The sequence below is a fragment of the Micromesistius poutassou genome, assembly GCF_964030765.1.
Source record: "Micromesistius poutassou genome assembly, chromosome: 15".
Taxonomy (NCBI): Eukaryota; Metazoa; Chordata; class Actinopteri; order Gadiformes; family Gadidae; genus Micromesistius; species Micromesistius poutassou.
This window is the reverse complement of record NC_140285.1, coordinates 9,428,436-9,440,349: the sequence shown is the minus strand read 5'-3', so window position 1 is coordinate 9,440,349 and position 11,914 is coordinate 9,428,436. Positions and strand designations below refer to the sequence as shown.

At 47.6% G+C, this 11,914-nt stretch overlaps 1 protein-coding gene across 1 annotated transcript in view; it reads left to right on the top strand.

Annotated features, from left to right (window-relative positions):
* Positions 1–11,914, top strand: part of LOC311359789 (ERC protein 2-like) — a gene marked incomplete at its 5' end in the record, with an annotated part of 131,118 nt that extends 119,204 nt beyond the window's left edge. The window contains one exon of the mRNA XM_084479828.1: positions 11,879–11,914. The remainder of the gene's footprint in view (positions 1–11,878) is intronic.

The following is an 11,914-nucleotide window of genomic DNA, read 5'->3' as shown; positions in this document are numbered from 1 at the left end:
AAATCACTTTTCCACGGGTCATTTTTAGTACAGCCTATCAACTTTTATTTATCTGTCCCATCGTGAGCGCACAGCACACTTTCATGTGGCTTGACTAACTTAAACAAAAGGTGATTTGGTGGTTACGCAGCATGTTAATATCCAGCAATATGGACTTTCACAAACACAGCGAAGACAGGTTTACATACAGCACCGTCGTAAAACAAGGGCCGGCGGCGCTAGCAATAGCAAAGGCAAAAGAAAAGGCACTGTAGCGCTATGCTATGACATATAGCTAACATGCTAAGCGTTGTCAGTGGGGACGGCTCTATCTGCGCTTGTTTAATGAGTACAATGTGTTGCAGCAGTAAATAACATCTGACCGTGTGTTTCACTGTCACAACTAATGAGGATTATTTATCTGCTCTGTCTGCGCGAGGAGCCAAGCCTCTGTCACATTCTACGACGCTTATTTACCGTCTTCGGTATCTCCCGCTAAGTCTCGCTGGCACGCAGGACTCCCGGGGTGCGTTCCAAAGTTCTGGATGGTTCCGCCAAAAGGTGCATCCGGTCCGAAGGGGGGAAGACAGGGGGGGGGCGGGCGATGAACACTTTGCAGAAACTGTGGAATCAGTTAAATCTTGCCCGAGTTCCGTCTGTTTCACATGATGCGTCATTTTACGGTGAAGACGGCTATGGCGAATCCAGAGCATGTATCCTGTTGCCTTCAGGCCCGAACATAGTTAACTCCCGGACCAGAAAGATGGCTTCAGTTCATCAGCAGTCTTGTGCTGCTTAACTTGTAGAGCATGACGTAACCCTGTCTGGGCCGTTTCATTCTCACTTGGGCCACCCATTCGAGGTATATCTTTTTATACACTGACAATGTGATTTGAATAAAAGCATCCATACATATGGCATATATTGATTCAAATATTTTCCATGCCACAGTTGTCACAGCTGCGTTTGCCGTGTTTTTGTGCTTTCAAGGAAAGCGTTTCATCCCCGCGTTTCATCCGAGTCATCTGCTCTGTCACCAGACTTTTCCCTTGCACTTCGACTTAGGCCACCCATCTACCCTGCTCTCTCCCCCTCTCCCCCTCTCTCCCCCCCCTCCTGCCTCATACACAGCCAACCTCTCTCTGCTCTGAGCTGGATTCCATATCTTAAACCAAAAAAACAGCACCTAGCCCGCCTCCCGCACAGGTCCTTACCTTGAAGTACTTTGCCATAAGAGGCGGGGTCATCTTACCCCCACCAACCAAAACATTCCCTCTGAACTCTACTAGGCCACATCTCTCTCTCTCTCTCTCTCTCTCTCTCTCTCTCTCTCTCTCTCTCTCTCTCTCTCTCTCTCTCTCTCTCTCTCTCACTAACCCCCCCCCACCCTGAGCCACACTATGTGCCTTCTGGCGATGGCGGACCTCACAGACTAGCCTTCCCACACACACGCGAAAAAACACACACCTCCCTTCCATCTGAAATAGCACTCATATTGAATTAAGGATTCGGGCTAAGCTAGGAATGCACCGTCATTTAAAACTGGATTAGGCGGCCGGCTGAGGTTTTCTCCTCGCTGTCAGAGTTGTATATATTGCATGAACAGAATCGATGGTGTGTATACACACATGCATGTTTTACTGCACTTGGAGAAGCTACGCTAGACCACGGCGGAAGACAGCCGCCAGACATTTCTTTAGCTTTTATTTAAACATAATCTGTTAACTCTCTTAATTCCCCCCATCTCTTTCTCTTTCTCTCTCTCTTTCACACACTTTCCATCTCTCTCACTTCCTCTCATTCTCTCACACTATCCATCTCTCTCTCTCTCTCTCTCTCTCTCTCTCTCTCTCTCTCTCTCTCTCTCTCTCTCCCTTTCTCTCTCTCTCTTTTTCTCTCTTGCTCTCTCTCTCTGTCTTTCTCTCTCTCTCTCTTTTTCTCTCTTGCTCTCTCAATCTCCTTCTCCCTCTCTCTCTCTCCCTCTCTCTCTCTCCCTCTCTCTCTCTCTCTCTCTCTCTCTCTCTCTCTCTCTCTCTCTCTCTCTCCCTCTCTCTCCCCATTACAGTGGAGGGTTAGTGTATGGGGCTGTAATAGAGAGGTGTGGCACCTTCCTGTGACAGTTGGGAGTGTGTCATAGGCACTATGCCTACTAGTCCGTAGCATAAATGCTATTAGGTAGCCATGCATCAGGGCAGAGCTTATCATCCTATTGGCTGTGTGGCTCATGTGACTGAGGCTGTACAGCAGCCTTAGAGTCACTGAGCCAATGGAATGATGAGCTGACTCACAGCTATAAAGCTGACTGGTGCACACGAGCTGGCACACACACAGACGCTCCAACCCAGCATGTCATCCAGACATAGGAGCAAACACACCTGTCCATGAACTGATTGTTCATGGACACACATACACAAATATACTTGCACACACACATGTATGCACAACTCTTACACACACACACACACACACACACACTGGAAGCCCTGCCACTAGCTGCTACACTTCGGCCTGTTTTTCTTTAACAGGCGATTGGGATCTTAAGGATCAGATTTATTTGCTTAACTGGTTCAAATGATCCTAAATAGATTTGAGATGAAATGTAAATAATATCGCTCCCTGCACCACCACCCCCCCACCCCCCCCCCCCTTCAGCCAAACCCAAACCCCACCACCGCCATCTGCTCTATACTAAATAGACACACACACAGACACGCATGCACAAACACACACACACACACACACACACACACAGTATAAAATGCCCCCTCTGCAACCTTACCTCGGCGATCTGTCACTATCACCCCGTGTGTGTGTATGTGTGTGTGTGTGTGTGTGTGTGTGTGTGTTGTCTCAATTCGACCAGGAAACCCCGGAAACAACAATTTGAAAACAGAGCACAAGATACATGATTAATGGCTGAAGGAAGGAAACTCTGACTAAGATGAATGGATCGCTGATAGATAGGCAGGTAGAGAGATAGTCTGTAGGTAGCCATTGAGGCAGACAAACAGAGGATGAGAGAAAGAGAGAGAGAGAGAGAGAGAGAGCTTGGGCTGTGAGAAAGATAGAAAATGGCTGGCCAGTGGATTTTGGCCTCATCTTGAAAAGACATCAGGAGAAGGGCGGAGGAGTTTTACAATGAAGGCAAGTTTGTAGCATTTAGAAGAGGACAGTACTACACTAACAAACACAAGAGGAAGGAGAGAAACAGGAGCTAGTCCCTATTATTTGTTGTTTTGCTGCGTTGTGTGAGTGCCGTTTTCGCCGCAGCATTGCTCTTCACGTGTGTGTGTGTGTGTGTGTGTGTGTGTGTGTGTGTGTGTGTGTGTGTGCTTGTGTCTATATCTGCGTGTGTTAGCAAATGAATGCTCATAAAGCAGAGAAAGAGTATGCACGTACTCTGCATGCGTTTCATTGTGAAGCCCTGCCTCTGAATACCTATGTGCACATGTACAGGGGTCATCAGGTCAGACCTTTAAAAAACCCAAACGAGACGCCACCATGCACCCATTCACCCTCACTTCTACCCAGATCCACACCCCTCGCCCCCCCGCCTCCCGGCCCAACCCCCATGGGAGCGCACCGTAGCTGGGTTCATTTCCCGGCAGAGCCCCTCCCACTCCCCGGCTCCGTTGGCTGTTACCGTGTCACTCCGCGAGGCCTCTTATCGCCACATCACACTACCCTCAGATTCCCTTTCCAGATGGGGGGTGAGATAGGCCCTCGGCGGCCCGGACCCCCACAGACCCCCAGAGCACTGAGGCCTCTCCCCCCCCCCCCCCCAACTCCTACCTGATGGGGCCGCTTTAATGTGGGCTCGGGTTTCACTCGTATCCCGTAGCCCGGCCTGGGCCCGGGCCCGGTGTCAGAATGCGGGCCGCTGTTCAGGAGCCTGTGGCCCCCGGTCACTGAAGCCTTTCCTATGGGCCCCGGCAGCTGCGTGATAGTCCTAACAAAGCTGAAGGGCTTGCCATGTTAGACACCAGTCGTCCATTAAATAGAGCTACCCCGGCCGGCGGCCTGCCACCCTATGCTGTGACATAGAGCTCCTACTGACTAAACGTCATTTCAGATGCTGCTGTGAATTATAAACGTATGAACTGTCAGGTCATTCTCAATTCAGTTTTTAATGTACAGTGTCTTTGCAGGGTGAAAACCGTACACGACAGACCATGCTATTTTTAAGCCGATTAAGCCGTATGGTGAATGAACGCGAGGGTGGTGCAGACTGACTCTTTGTGAGTCGTTTGACTTCCCATACTACCACTATGATCATGGGTTTAATGGCAGGTCAGGGCCCTGCTGCATGACCCCGTTTCTCTCTTGGCCTGAAACGTACCCACACACACACACACACACACATGCACACATGCACAGCCAAACACACACCAGCATGCACACACATTACACACACATACACACGCATGCAGGGTTCACAAACACACACACACACACACACACACACACACACACACACACACACACACACACATTCACAGGCATATCTCCTCCTTAATGCATGCATGCGACAAGGCTCTGAACATCCCGCTCGCTAACATAAACACTTCCACCTGAACTGTGCATAGAAGGAGAGAGGTCGAGAAAAGTAGACAGGAGGAGAGAGAGACAGAGAGGTAGAGAGAGGTCGAGAAAAGTAGACAGGAGGGGAGAGAGAGACAGAGAGAGGTAGAGAGAGGCAGAGATTAAGAGCGAGAATGGAATTCTGTGCTGAGAAACTGAGAATAAAGGCCTTAAGGAGTAAATTGGTGGGATTATGCAGGGAGGAACTTCTGAGAGCGAAGACAGACAGGGAAGGGTGGGGGGTGGGGAGAGCGGACAAGCTCCGAAATGGAGATATAAAATTCCACACACTTAGTTTTGTTGTCGCTGCTTGAACCTGTAGTTTGAACTTGCACGAACAATAAACTCTTTTGATGAACATACTTTTGTTTGTTTTTTGCCCCGAGGCTACTAAAGTAAGTAATGAATATTCAAACATGATCTTGTTTCTTCTACTGCACACGTCATATCCATAGTGTTGTTTTCTTAAAATATATTGTGTACTTTTTTTATTTATATACTTTAGAACACACATAAATAAATGAGGTGTATGTACAGTATGTGTCAGTGTGTGTGTGTGTGTGTGTGTGTGTGTGTCTTTGTACGTGCACACCATTGCACGCTACAGTGTGTGCACACACGTGAACGCTGTGCATATACCTTGCTTTCCAATAGGTGTCTCTGTATGGAGGGCAGTTCACACACAAACTACCCTCCATACTGAGGGTAACATGGAGGCTGTTGTAAAACAAAAAGGCAGGACAGCCACTGTATAACCGCGCAGCGAGAAGTGCAGATTCCACCCGTATCAGTTGTACGCTGGCACACCTTGGCCAGGCTCAGCGGACACACCGTCATTCCACTGAGAGCGCTCCATCATTCCTCACAGGATTAGAGAGAGAGAGAGCCAGAGAGAGAGAGAGAGAGAGAGAGAGAGACCCCGCAAGAGGGGAAGAGAAATAGAAAATAAATCAAAGCGGGCAGGGGCCGTTGCTCCTATATACCTCTGTGGTTGTCCAACGTTTTTTTGTTGTTCTGCAATTTAAATAAAACAATAACATCAACACTGGGATGGCTACGATTATCTTCTCCTCGCTCTGAGTATGCGTGCCTGTCATGTCATGCGGCAAGTCCCGCCCGCTCCGAGCCAGATGTTAACTTAGCCAAGGAACAGGAGAACAACTACTGAGAAAACAGAACCATGCAGAACCAGATGGGAGGAGGAGGAGAACAGAAAAAAACGCGGATCAGTCAGTTGTGAAGGAGAAGAAAGCGAGGAAATGAATGGCACATGCATGTGAACTGTATACACTGGTGCCTGATTCATTCAGAGACGCACACCCTTCTTCTTCACGGGAGCGAAATGAGTTTTGATGCGGGCGACCGGTTCTCGTTCACACTCAACTCCACCTAGTGGTGTGTGTGCTGAACAGATACTGGGCTCTGTGTGCAGGGGCAACATAAACAGTGAGTCGAGGTACGCTCGCACCGACGAGCGACTCTTGTCCTTGTCTCTCTTCTGCGTGATGAGATGAGCAGAGAAACAGTCCAGAGTCCTTCAGCAGCTTTTCTCTGGCGGCTCCTCCGCTGCAGAAGAAGAGACGTGTTGCCTGCAACGGTGAGCAGGTCGGAGCCACGGAGCAACCCCGCTGGTTCCCGGTGGTTACCAGCTCTCCTCAGCACCCCCTCGGCCGAGGCATCTGTGGGGCTCGCTCACGGCCGGGCTCACCCCCACCGTGTGTTTGCTCAGATGAAGGAAATTACGTAATTAGCCGTGGAGAGATTGTTTTCTTTCACCCCCCCCCCCCCACCTCCTCTCCTCCTCTCCTCCTCACTCGTGTTCCCTCTTTCTGTCTTTCCCATGGCTCTCCACTTCTCACTTCTCACCCATCCTTTCACTCACTCACTTTTCCCTCTCTTTCTCTCTTCCCCCCTCATTGTTCCAATCCCCCACACATGCCACACCTAACGCAGCCCACTTCCCTCGTGGATACGGCAGGAAGCAACCGTGGTGCAAAAACAAGGGCTCCCTTGCTCACATCCAAATCCCTGCGTGGTTCAAACGCCGCCACCGCCGCCGCCGCCTCGGTGCCGGACATCAAAGGGCAGAGGGTGGGTGGGTTGTAAAGGTGTACGGGGCAGTGGAAACCGAGCCCTGAGATGGTGGGGGAGGCGTAGCGGGCAGGGGGCAGGGCGTGGAGCGATGGCGGGGGTGGGGGGGGGACATCAGGCTGTGTGTTGGGAGGTGGGTTCAGGGGTCCAGGCAGCATCGGGGCCGGGGGGAGGAGGAGGAGGAGGAGGAGGAGGAGGAGGAGGAGTGGAAGAGGAGGAGGGGGAGGAGAAACTGGCATTTTGCTCTCTAATTCCAGCCGGCCTGGAGGCCCGAAGCGTAAGAAGGGCCTCACTGTTGCTCAGTGGATCAACCAGGTATTGCTTACATAAAAAGCAAGTGAAAACAGCTGTATGGATAATTAGCTTGATTCTCCATTACATGCCATGAGGGCCAATAACTAAAAAATGGAGTTTTGTTTGGGTTAGACCTGCAGCCCAAACTAGGAGGAAGTTGTAAAAGTCGGGCGGGGAAAAAGGAACGGAAGAGAAGGGGGTGGAGAGGAGAGGTCAAGAAAAGAGAGAGTAAGCTCTTGAAGCAATTGTTGTAGACGAGATGTTCTCTGTTCCTGGGAAAGCCTGATGGAGACCACATTGAGCTGTCTGTTTTAGAAAAGGGCATAGTTTCAAAGTGAGTTCATATTGCCAGGGGGCACAAATCTGTAGGGCACTTAGTGTGTGTGTGTGTGTGTGTGTGTGTGAGTGTGAGTGTGTGTGTGTGTTTGTGTTTGTGTTTGCCATACAAAAGCTGATGTTGATGGAAATTCACAAAGGGTTTTGGAATTTGTGTGAAGTCGCAGTGATTCTCTTTTTCTGGGAGGGCTGACTGTTACCTTTAATTAATTGCCATTCAAAGAACAATAAAAGGATACTACAGTGAATTGTGGTAACCGTAAACCACATGGCTGCATTGGTGCTAAAGTCAATATCGCACCATGTAGATCATCTACCTGTTTAATAGCCTGAAGCACTGTGTGTCAGCGCTTTGGAACGGAATCAAGATTAAGTCCGGGATGAATAAAGAGTGCAGTGTTTTTATAATGTGTTGCTCAATAAAATCCAGCCCTTTGTGTTCCCATCCCATCCCGACAGCACGCCCTCATCAAGACCTGCCGCAGACTGGCTATGCAGACCTAGCATAGCCTAGCATAGCATAGCATTGCATAGCCTAGCTGCGGCGCAGGTGTTGCCACTCTGGCTAGCTAGCAGTACGAGAATCACATGGCTTACGAGAGGGAGGAGAAGGGAAGGTCTAGCATAGGTGGTCCCCTCAGACACTGCGCCGATCTTTCTGCTCTGTTTTCTCTTTTTTTCCTCTGCGAGAGGTTTACATTAGTACCACTTAGACACAAGGGGAGCGTGGTAAGGGCAGACCGCACGACTCACGGCCTTGATATCCAATTCCCCAGATGGACGGATGAACACACTCATTGATAGACGAGTAGTGCAGCACACATGACCGTCGGGCTAAATCAACCCTTTTCTCTTCTTTCACTATCTTTCACTGACATCCACCCGGTTTCCGGGATCAGATTTGCATCGCACGAATACGAACGATAAAAGAGCATTTGCAGCAAGACGAGCGTCATTGAATTTGACAAACGACTCGCTAGGTGCATAGGTTAGGTGTAGAAATAGCAGTTTTTACCTCCAAAACAGCAAGTGCTGCTTCAAAAGAGGTTGCAGAGGCAGCATTTGACAAGGCAATCTGTTCCCTGTCGTAAAGCAGTATTAATATGGGAAAGGTTTCACCTTCCCGGAGTCCGCCATCAAGCAGGCCGAGAGCGGAGGAGTGGGACAGCAGGATGAGGGCTGCAGGGGAGGGGAGACAGGAATCACTGAGGATAGTGGTGTTGGTGGTGTTGGTGATGGCGGTGGTGGTGGATAGCGGTGGTGTCAGAATAAGATAGGGGCCGTTGAGGTCACATGGCGTTCAAAAAATAGAAAGATGCGTGTCAACGTAATCATCTGTTGTTTTAATGTGTACGAACACGTTAGGATCATAGCACACATCCACGTATGTCGGAGAGGAACAACGATTACTTTGGATCTGAGAAAGAAGGGCATTTGCTGGGAAAGAATTTCCATTAGAAACGTCTGTTATAAATATTGCATGTTGTCCACGTTGGGAAGGGGAATGTGTGTTGCGTGGGAGCGGGTGTCGAACGTTAACGCTCCAGCTTTATTGGTGCTTATCCTTCTGAGGATTGCAGAATACTTCAGACTGCGAGGGGCTGACTTTACCACACTCACTACTACCAACGCTTTCCATATATCCCCTTACAATACCACGGCTTCACTATTTGTTTGTATGGATACTAGTAGGTCTCATCTTTCAAGGGTGCCAAATGCTTCTACACATAATACGCAAAATATTCAGTACATCCCATTGTGAGATGTAATTACTTTTTTCATTTACCATTCTTTGAAGACATTCTCTGAACATGCTAGTAATATGTATAGTGGTATGGTGGATATATTTTCATAATTTGCTGAAAGTCAATTGTGTATCTTATCTTTGTCAAGGTGCTTCATGAAAATTGTAAATGGACATGACATATATCGTATATATATATATATATATATATCATATATCCCCCCTCTCATCTCTCTGGTCCAATCAGGCTCCGGGATCTAAGCACTGTAAAGTATACTAGTGTCTTCTTGATCCCAGTGAGTAAAACGCTGAATGCTGAGATTATCAATTCTTTAAGCCAGTATGACTCATTAATATACCTTGCGGGACACACACTGGAAGTGAAAGATACTGTACCGACATGTCCGCCGCACCGTTGACAAGCCTGATGATTGATACGTTTACATTTATAGTACTCTACATTACATTTCCATTGCGTCATTTAGCGGTGTACATGTCATTAGTTTAATAGCCTGCACAGCTATAAAACAGCAACAAGTATCGTGAATGCTGTTCTATACACAACCTTATTACGCTGTTACATTATATAACAGCTGTACCTTTCTGTACATAAACGTAAATGTAAGAATTAAAACATTAAAAACACCATTTTAACACCCTGTCACAACAAGTTGACAGTTCAAATAATCACGGGCCCTTAAGCATATACACGTACATGACGCACTTCCTCCCTAACAACATAACTGAAATAATGAACGTACACTGCGGAGAAATTCCATGATACTAAGTCATTCCATTTCTGGAAGGTATTTTATTTCTGTTTCCGTTACAATTCTTTTTCTTTTCTTTTTTCCTACTCAACAGTGTCTGTAGCTTAGAAATGCTAAGACCCTGAGTCTCCCAAACCGGGCAGTTATTTCTCTACTAGCCTGCGAACAATGGGGACACTTGTCACATTCTGCAAGTGATGGCGGTGCTGTTTCAAGCCACATCATGTTTAAGGATATAGCATGGAATGAAAATAGCCCTTTATCTCAAATCCGCTGGATACTGAATGTCGGTCCACCATTTCGTTCCCCCTTTGTAAGCTGAATCTATTATGGCATATGTTTAGGAGGTTGGATCAAATTTGTTGGCATTGTCCAACTGTCACGAGGGATCATGGTTAAGAATGTAGAATAATTTAATGCACTTGTAGTGACACTATTTCCCAATATATCTTTGCCTAAAGACAGACCTCTAAATACAGTACATAGTTTATCTGCTATTTCTTTGAAGAATGCCACAGAATGCCACACACAATTTATCAGCTCAACTTCACAGCATACATCCATGCTCCATACTGCATGAACATCTCTGGACTTCTTTATTAGATGAAAAGTAATAACATCTTTGAAAACGACAATACTCCAAGGAATTCAAGAATCCTGGTTCTACTAGACATTTCTAAGAATGATGATGCTTTCTGCAGTTTGTGTGTGTGTGTGTGTGTGTGTGTGTGTGTGTGTGTGTGGGGTGAATGCCTCTGTTGTCTAGAGGTACTAAGGTGTTGACAGAAAAGAAAGAGGAGTGGTCTTCTTGCAGGATCGAGGGGCAGGATTTGCTCTCCATTATGCCCGGCCCCGGGGCCCTATTTGTTGATTCTCTGGCCCCAGAATCATCAATTAAAGTACGGACAGCAGCAGAGAAATCTGAGAACGAGGCCCAACACACAAGCTCACGTTTACCCACACAACCCTGCATATGTGGACCCTAATGCGCTTATGCACACACACACACACACACACACACACACACACACACACACACACACACACACACACACACACACATCCACACACACACACATCCACACACAAATGCATGCAGACATACACGCGCGCATACATGCACATACGCACACACATGTGCATATACGCACACACACACACACACATTGTTGCATTACAAATGATGGCACTTGCTGTAATTGCTCTGGCTGTTTATTTACTTCTGATATAATGGATGATCCTCTTCAGCCTTGTATCCAATCAGAGTGAGAAGGGGAAAAATGCGTCCAGCCCCTTAGTCCTGTGCAGATTCCATAAGCCTTTTCCTCCACGCTCAACATACACTTCCTTTCACAAAACAAACCCTCTATCCACTTGATGGTTCTCCTGGGTTATATAAAATACACTTAACACTACCTATCAACCCATCAGAACGTTTCTACGCCCTTGTCTCGCATCCCCCCTGCTCGACCAACGGGGGGGGGGACACAGGTTTTAGTCCCCCCCCCCCCCCCCCTTTACCGTCCATACTCTGAGTGACTGATGATAGCATCTTCAGTGATTGGGAGGCTATTTTGAGGCCTGTTTGCTCAGCCAATGAGGCGCCACCGTCCCACTGGACATACATCATTGTGTTTTTTTGTCTTTTTGTCCAAGCCACCCCTTAGAAAAAGTTGTATGGCGGTTGCTGTCTGCCCCGGCAGCCTGCATAACAGACACATTCCGCCACAGTTTGTTATAAATGAGCACTTGATGTTTGGACTGGTGCCAAGTGCGTTTAAAGCATTCTTAAGGAGCTCTGGACAATTGCCAGACAGCTACAGGGACAAAATGGTCAAGTTTTCAACTCTGAAAAGCACAAACATAACACAAACACAACCAGAGACAGAGTATTAGTGTCTGTGTATTTTAATATTTAGCATACGTTCTCGTCCTCTGAAACGGAGGCAAACACATGTTTTACGATACAGCCTACCACAGCATATCTAAGGATGGAACCATTTTATATCTGTGGGATGCTTGTTGTTGTTGTTTAGCTTTGTTTTACCTTTATCCTAATGTTGTTCTCTTTTTCCCTCCACAGCCCCTTGCCGAGCCATGCCAAGAGCCTCAAGACATC